The sequence below is a fragment of the Hyla sarda genome, unplaced genomic scaffold (genome assembly GCF_029499605.1).
Source record: "Hyla sarda isolate aHylSar1 unplaced genomic scaffold, aHylSar1.hap1 scaffold_1012, whole genome shotgun sequence".
NCBI lineage: Eukaryota > Metazoa > Chordata > Amphibia > Anura > Hylidae > Hyla > Hyla sarda.
Window position 1 is genome coordinate 125,060 of NW_026607631.1, and position 7,669 is coordinate 132,728.

The following is a 7,669-nucleotide window of genomic DNA, read 5'->3' on the forward strand; positions in this document are numbered from 1 at the left end:
GCAAAGACAAATGCTTCCAGCCATCCATTGCACTAATGGATTGGTCATCAGCTGGCTGTCTATGTCCCGCATCAATATAGACCAAAGTACAGAGGGTTAGGCTATGCTATTGTGCACCTACCTGATGCATCAGAAGGTGCGAGGCCCTTGCTAAATTCTGTGCACAGACTTTGAGATCTATACTTTAGACTGTATCTAAACCTGCTCCAACATGGACTGACATTCTGGCCTACTTTCAGCCGATGCGACTTGTCTGTCGCTGAACAGTCGCTTTTTATGTATTCAGCACCTATGTATAATGTTGTAAAAATGCTCTAGAAGCTAAAGTCGCAGAAATGTCACACATATTTGGCCTGCAACTTTCTGTGCGACAAATTCAGACAGGAAAAATCAGTATAAATCCTTAGAAAATTATCCCCCAGTGTCTCCATCTGCTGGCGGTATTGAATAAGCATTGCTGCACTGATGGGGTATGCATTAGACGAAAAAAAAGAAGAAAAAGAAGAATAATACGCCCAGAAAAGAGGCGAAAAGGAGAAAAACGTAAAAAAACTTGAAAAAAAAGTAAGAGGAAGAGAAGGGAAAAAAAGGTGGAAATGGGTTTAAAAGTGATTTCGGCGGAGAAATATATATATATATATATATATATATATATATATATATATATACGCGCACACACACACATATATATAAACGTATTCTCCGTTGAGATATTGCAGCCGCTGCTGTGTCCAGGCCCAGGAGCCTTAGCACTGTGCTGTGATGTCACTCAATACCACTGACATCACTAGGTGTAAACAACATCTCTCCTTTGCTGTGTATGTGACTATGGAGCTGTTTGGTGATGTCGTCTATTATGGCCTTCATAGAAGCAACAGGAGATTGTTGCATCCATCTAGAACCCTCAGAACTACAGTGCTATGATGTCACTCACTTCCACAGGCCTTGCAGAGTGTAAACAACAACAACCCAGCTTTGTTGTGTATGTAACCATAGGGATTTGTGATGTCACCTAGAACCTTCACAGCAGCGACAGCTTTATGAGGAGCATCAGCACTGCTCTGCCTGAGCAGAACCATCACCGCCATAGGTTGTCAAATAACCCGGGTTTAACCCACACAGGTAAGTCCAATGGGGTGCAGGCATGTCCTCTATGCTTACAGCTTCCCGTGGGTGTTGGTTTGATACCATTTGGGGACAGCCAAGGAGGCATCTGCAGGCAACAAAGGTAGGTGTGTGCTTGTGTGTGTGTTTCCTATGCAGATCCTAAGCCCAGTGTCACATGCAAGTAGGAGGAGTAAGAAGGGTTCCTGGCAAATCCGGGTTATGGATTGCATTTAAAAAGGCCCCGTGGGAGTGCAATGGGCCCCTGTCTTGCTGCTTAGCAATAATGGTATGGGTTTAGGTTCTGCTGTGTGTACTGGTGGTTGACTGCCCCCCAGCCCAGAGTGTGCATGGAAAATTGTCTGGCAGCCTCCCTGACAGCAAGCAGTGATAGTGCCCATGAAGGGCACCTTGTTGGGCCCGCCCCTTTCACGGTTATCGCTTCTCGGCCTTTTGGCTAAGATCAAGTGTAGTATCTGTTCTTATCAGTTTAATATCTGATACGTCCCCTATCTGGGGACCATATATTAAATGGATTTTTGAGAACGGGGGACGATTTCGAAGCTTGCTTCCGTCGCCCTATGCATTGACCCGATATGGCAGTATCTTCGGGTACAGTGCACCACCCCCTTACAGGGTTAAAAAGAAAGATTCCTACTTTCATTGCTACCTGCTTGCTGGCTAGCCAGCCCTGTGGGCCTTGCTGCTGCTGCAGCCAAAAAACAAAAGGTGGTGCTGCTGCTGCTTCTGCTGCTTCTGCTTCTGCTTGTGTCTGGCCGCTGTTGGAGCGTCCAGGCACAGGACTTCTGCTGCTGCTGACTAAATGGCCTCCTTAATTGGATCATTTGAGTAGCCAGCACACCTGTGCAGGTAGGGCATGACATGATAGGCAGCTGCCTTGATAGCGGGTGGGTGCTGAATGTTCCTAATTGACAAAATAAGATTAATGCTTATGAAGAAATATAAAATCTCATCCCTTATCCAATATCGCGCCACACCCCTACCCCTTAATTCCCTGGTTGAACTTGATGGACATATGTCTTTTTTCGACCGTACTAACTATGTAACTATGTAACATAACATGGGGGGGGGGGGGGGGGGTCTCCTGGCTGTTCACACAGGTGTGTCATTGCTGTACATTGACCATGCATTGCTTCTGTGGTATTGCAAAGGCAAAGACAAATGCTTCCAGCCATCCATTGCACTAATGGATTGGTCATCAGCTGGCTGTCTATGTCCCGCATCAATATAGACCAAAGTACAGAGGGTTAGGCTATGCTATTGTGCACCTACCTGATGCATCAGAAGGTGCGAGGCCCTTGCTAAATTCTGTGCACAGACTTTGAGATCTATACTTTAGACTGTATCTAAACCTGCTCCAACATGGACTGACATTCTGGCCTACTTTCAGCCGATGCGACTTGTCTGTCGCTGAACAGTCGCTTTTTATGTATTCAGCACCTATGTATAATGTTGTAAAAATGCTCTAGAAGCTAAAGTCGCAGAAATGTCACACATATTTGGCCTGCAACTTTCTGTGCGACAAATTCAGACAGGAAAAATCAGTATAAATCCTTAGAAAATTATCCCCCAGTGTCTCCATCTGCTGGCGGTATTGAATAAGCATTGCTGCACTGATGGGGTATGCATTAGACGAAAAAAAAGAAGAAAAAGAAGAATAATACGCCCAGAAAAGAGGCGAAAAGGAGAAAAACGTAAAAAAACGTGAAAAAAAAGTAAGAGGAAGAGAAGGGAAAAAAAGGTGGAAATGGGTTTAAAAGTGATTTCGGCGGAGAAATATATATATATATATATATATATATATATATATATATATATATATATATATATATACGCGCACACACACACATATATATAAACGTATTCTCCGTTGAGATATTGCAGCCGCTGCTGTGTCCAGGCCCAGGAGCCTTAGCACTGTGCTGTGATGTCACTCAATACCACTGACATCACTAGGTGTAAACAACATCTCTCCTTTGCTGTGTATGTGACTATGGAGCTGTTTGGTGATGTCGTCTATTATGGCCTTCATAGAAGCAACAGGAGATTGTTGCATCCATCTAGAACCCTCAGAACTACAGTGCTATGATGTCACTCACTTCCACAGGCCTTGCAGAGTGTAAACAACAACAACCCAGCTTTGTTGTGTATGTAACCATAGGGATTTGTGATGTCACCTAGAACCTTCACAGCAGCGACAGCTTTATGAGGAGCATCAGCACTGCTCTGCCTGAGCAGAACCATCACCGCCATAGGTTGTCAAATAACCCGGGTTTAACCCACACAGGTAAGTCCAATGGGGTGCAGGCATGTCCTCTATGCTTACAGCTTCCCGTGGGTGTTGGTTTGATACCGTTTGGGGACAGCCAAGGAGGCATCTGCAGGCAACAAAGGTAGGTGTGTGCTTGTGTGTGTGTTTCCTATGCAGATCCTAAGCCCAGTGTCACATGCAAGTAGGAGGAGTAAGAAGGGTTCCTGGCAAATCCGGGTTATGGATTGCATTTAAAAAGGCCCCGTGGGAGTGCAATGGGCCCCTGTCTTGCTGCTTAGCAATAATGGTATGGGTTTAGGTTCTGCTGTGTGTACTGGTGGTTGACTGCCCCCCAGCCCAGAGTGTGCATGGAAAATTGTCTGGCAGCCTCCCTGACAGCAAGCAGTGATAGTGCCCATGAAGGGCACCTTGTTGGGCCCGCCCCTTTCACGGTTATCGCTTCTCGGCCTTTTGGCTAAGATCAAGTGTAGTATCTGCATTTGGTCTGGTCGGAAGGTGTCTGTGGTACCCCGCTTCTCGGCCTTGGGGGATTGTCTCTCCTTACGGAGGGACTTCACCCCCTTGCTGCTATTGGGGAGCGGGCTTAGTCCACAGACAACGGGTTGCGATCCCCCTGTCTCTGGGACCTTGTGTCTCAGAAGGCATTTTCGGTACGTTGAGCGTTACCTGTAGCTTCGGAAGCACCTAGGGTACCCCCGACCTCTGCCTTGGGTAAGGGTTCCGCTTTTATAGCGGGATTCCGAGCCCCTGCTGCTATTGGGGAAGGGGCTTAGTCCCTGGGTGTGGAAGATGCCGTTCTCCTGGGCTTTCCCCTCTGGGGAAATGTCGATGCGAAATACCATCCGCATAGAGGTGTCGGAGAGCCATCGTCAGTTGAAGAACCTCCGCTTCATTGCGGAGGTGATTCTTCTTGACTACTTCCGCCTCAATAGGGAGGACATCCTGTGTCTAAATGACCAGGAAAGCCGTGGCCTGTATACCGTCACCTTCACGGCCACGGCATGTTGCGATAACATCTATGCAACCTTGTCTGGTGCGGACCAGAGGGACGATCGACTCGACGGTCTTTCGTTCCAGTTCCTCTATGGTGAGGAACATATACCGTTGGTGGTGGCTATGCACAGCCCTCATGTGACCACGGAGGATATAGCCACTTTTCTTCGGCGATACTGCGAAGAGGTGCGATTCGCAAACAAAATCTTGAACTCCGTGCGGTTCTGGAACGGCAAGAGGAAGTTCTGGGTCAAGCTCCGTAAGGATCCCGGTGGTATTGGGGGTCTTTGCCATCCGCCCCCAAATTTTGCCATCGGGAGAGTTCGGGGCTTCCTGTTCTATCCTCAAATGCCTATGTATTGCCGAAATTGCTTGAGGTTTGGCCACACCCAGGAGACCTGCGGCGCGGAGCGTGTGATTCGCTGCAATAGGTGTGGCCAAGAAGGTCACATAGCCTCAAGATGTAGCCATTCGATAAGGTGCAACCTCTGCGGAGAGGAAAATCACGATTTTAATTCCTGTCCCCATAAAGCAAAAACTACGATGGGTGGGTCAAGGCTGGGCCCACCCAAAGAGGGGACAGGACAAAAGACGTCCTTTTTTAAGATGCCCAAACCCCAGATGGCAGGTACTGATGGGTCCAGGCCCAAGACCTCTGGTGCTCCATCGGGGGGCCCACCGGTGGTAGTGCTAGGGGGAGGCCATGGGGATTCCACGAAGCCCGGGCGGGTGATCGAGTTTACTGCCCGGGAAATTGAAAGACGTCGATCGACTTCCTACCTGGCTCAAGAGCCCGCCGAAACTTCTGAAGGGGGCTCACCTGTGGCGGGTGGCAGCCGACGGGCCTCGGTGGGGGCAAAGGTGGACCCAAAATTACAGCATAAGCCAGGTACTGGCTTGGCCCAGGGTCGCCCTGCTCCGGACGAAGAGGCCCCGGTGAAAGCCCGCCGGAAGGGGAGCCAGGTGGCCAGGTCTGAGCCCGGTCCTGTTACTCCGCCTATACAGGACAGGGCCAAGAAGACAAGTGGCGCCAAACCAGGGTTTGCTGCCCCGCCAGCAGTGGACCCGGTGGGTAAAACTGGCCATCGTCGATCGATGGGGAAGTTGGAGCAACAGTCCTCAGCAACGCTTGCTGGGGAACAAGCGATGAAAACTTCCCAAGGTAGCGGCAAAGGTTCCGGAAAAGAGGCCTCACAGGCCCCTGTGCAGCAGTTCCAGTCGTCAAATGATGAAAGAAGACGCAGATCCATCAGCCGGGGGCCAGAGATTACATCGAGTGAGAGCAACACAGAGGATATGGACAGCAGTGTGACATTTAAAAGACAAAGAGAAGAAGAAGAGGAAGACATTCAAAGGAAAGCGGCGTGCCGTAGTTCGGATGAGAGCGAGCTCAGGGTCGGGGCATCATCGATCTCAAGCTCCGACCCTCAGAACATCAAGGAGCTGATGACCCCGCAGGCGGGGGATGACGGTACGCAGCTTATTATTGACTTTGATTCTCCAAGCACGGACTCTCCATAAACTATGCCTATCCCTGTAAAAATTGCCTCACTCAATGTGAGGTCCTTAAAGAGCCCTGATCGCAGGGCTGCTTTATTTTCTTATCTAGAGACATGTGACTTTGACCTTTGCCTGCTACAAGAATGTGGAATCCCTAGTAAAATGGACTATAAAGACTTAAAAGAAGACTGGAAGCTGGGCCCATCCATATGGTCCGGTGCAAATGACTGTCGTTCTGTGGGTGTTGGGCTGCTCTGCCGAGGCCAGTCCTTTTCTATTCATACAGTAACTGAGATTGTGCCTGGCAGAGCTCTTTTAATTCATCTATATTTTAATGGACTTTTAATTCGTGTTTTAAATGTGTATGCCCCTCCTGATAAACAGGAGCGGGCAGAACTATTTGAAATTTTACCACTGTTTTGTGTTGGGTCTTCCCCCCTGCTGGTGGGAGGTGATTTTAACTGCATACGTGATGGGGAACACCGGCAGGGTGGGGATATTAATCGTAAAGACCGCACTTCTTACCTGCTTAAAAATTTTATTGATGATTTTAATTTGAAAGATTGCTGGAAGGATCTCTTGCCGGAGGACCCGGGCGCCACATGGTCCAATGGAAGAGTGAGCTCCAGAATCGATTTTATTTTTTCCTCTAGAGCTTTTAAACCCCTGAAATGCACGCTCGAGCAGAATATCTTCTCTGATCATAAGCTCCTCTTGGTGGGCCTGGAGCTAGAGGGGGAGCAAAAAGCAAAAAGGGGCCTCTGGAGATTAAACACCACACTCCTAGAGGACCCTGAGATAAAAGAGGAGTTTGTGCGGACCTACCAGTGCTGGCAATCACAAAGAAAACCCCACGAGCCTATGCTGCACTGGTGGGAGGGCACCAAATCTAAAATCAGATTTTTTTTTATCAAAGCAGGTAAGAAGAAGGCAAAAATGGAAAAACAGTGGTTTTATGTTCTTAACATGCGTTTAAATGTACTTTTTAAATTGAAAGAAGCTGGTATGGATGTAGAAAATGATATTTTAAACCTTAAAACTGAAATAAAACATGCCATAGAAAAGAAAGGGAAACAAATCATTTTTAACTCACATGTGCAGCACCTGGAGGAGGGCGAGAAATGTTCCCGTTTCTTTTTTAAAAAAGTGATGAATAGGAGGGATATCATCCAAAACCTTGAGGGTGAATCCACTCCAAAAGGCATGTTAGATGCAGTTTTTAACTTCTACCAGCTTCTTTTTAATAAGAAAGATCTTAATCCATCCTTTTTAGAACATGTTCTTAATTCCCTTGATTTTAAGCTAGATGTTTTAGACCAGGAGGTTTTATCCCGTGATCTTAACTTAGATGAACTTTTATTTGTTTTTAAAAGTTTTTCTAGTGGGAAGGCCCCTGGGGAAGATGGTTTACCCATCGAATTTTATTTAGCTTTTTGGGATATTTTAAAGGATGATATGGTTTTATTGTATAAAGAAACTTTTATTGTTAATGAACTTCCCCCTTCCTGGAGGAGGGGGATTGTATCATTACTTTTTAAAAAGGGTGAAAAGAATATGCTAAAAAATTGGCGCCCCATCACACTTTTAAATGTCGATTATAAAGTTTTAGCCAAGTTATTAGCTGTCCGTTTTAAACCTTTTATTCATAAATTAATTCACCCAAATCAGGTTTGTGGGGTACCTGGAAGGTCTATAGCTGAATCCCTAAATATTTTAAGAGATGTTTTATGGTATTTTAAGGATAGAAATCAAACTGTAGCAATTTTATCCTTAGACTTT

The 7,669-nt window shown here is 46.8% G+C and overlaps 1 non-coding gene and 1 pseudogene across 1 annotated transcript; both read left to right on the forward strand.

The window, feature by feature from the left end:
- The first annotated feature begins 1,541 nt into the window (after nucleotides 1-1,541).
- LOC130298658 (U2 spliceosomal RNA) lies at nucleotides 1,542-1,732 on the forward strand. Its single transcript, XR_008849984.1, has one exon. It is a non-coding gene; the product is annotated as a U2 spliceosomal RNA (small nuclear RNA).
- A 2,099-nt stretch (nucleotides 1,733-3,831) lies between these two features.
- LOC130298685 (U2 spliceosomal RNA) lies at nucleotides 3,832-4,049 on the forward strand (annotated as a pseudogene).
- The last annotated feature ends 3,620 nt before the right edge of the window (nucleotides 4,050-7,669 follow it).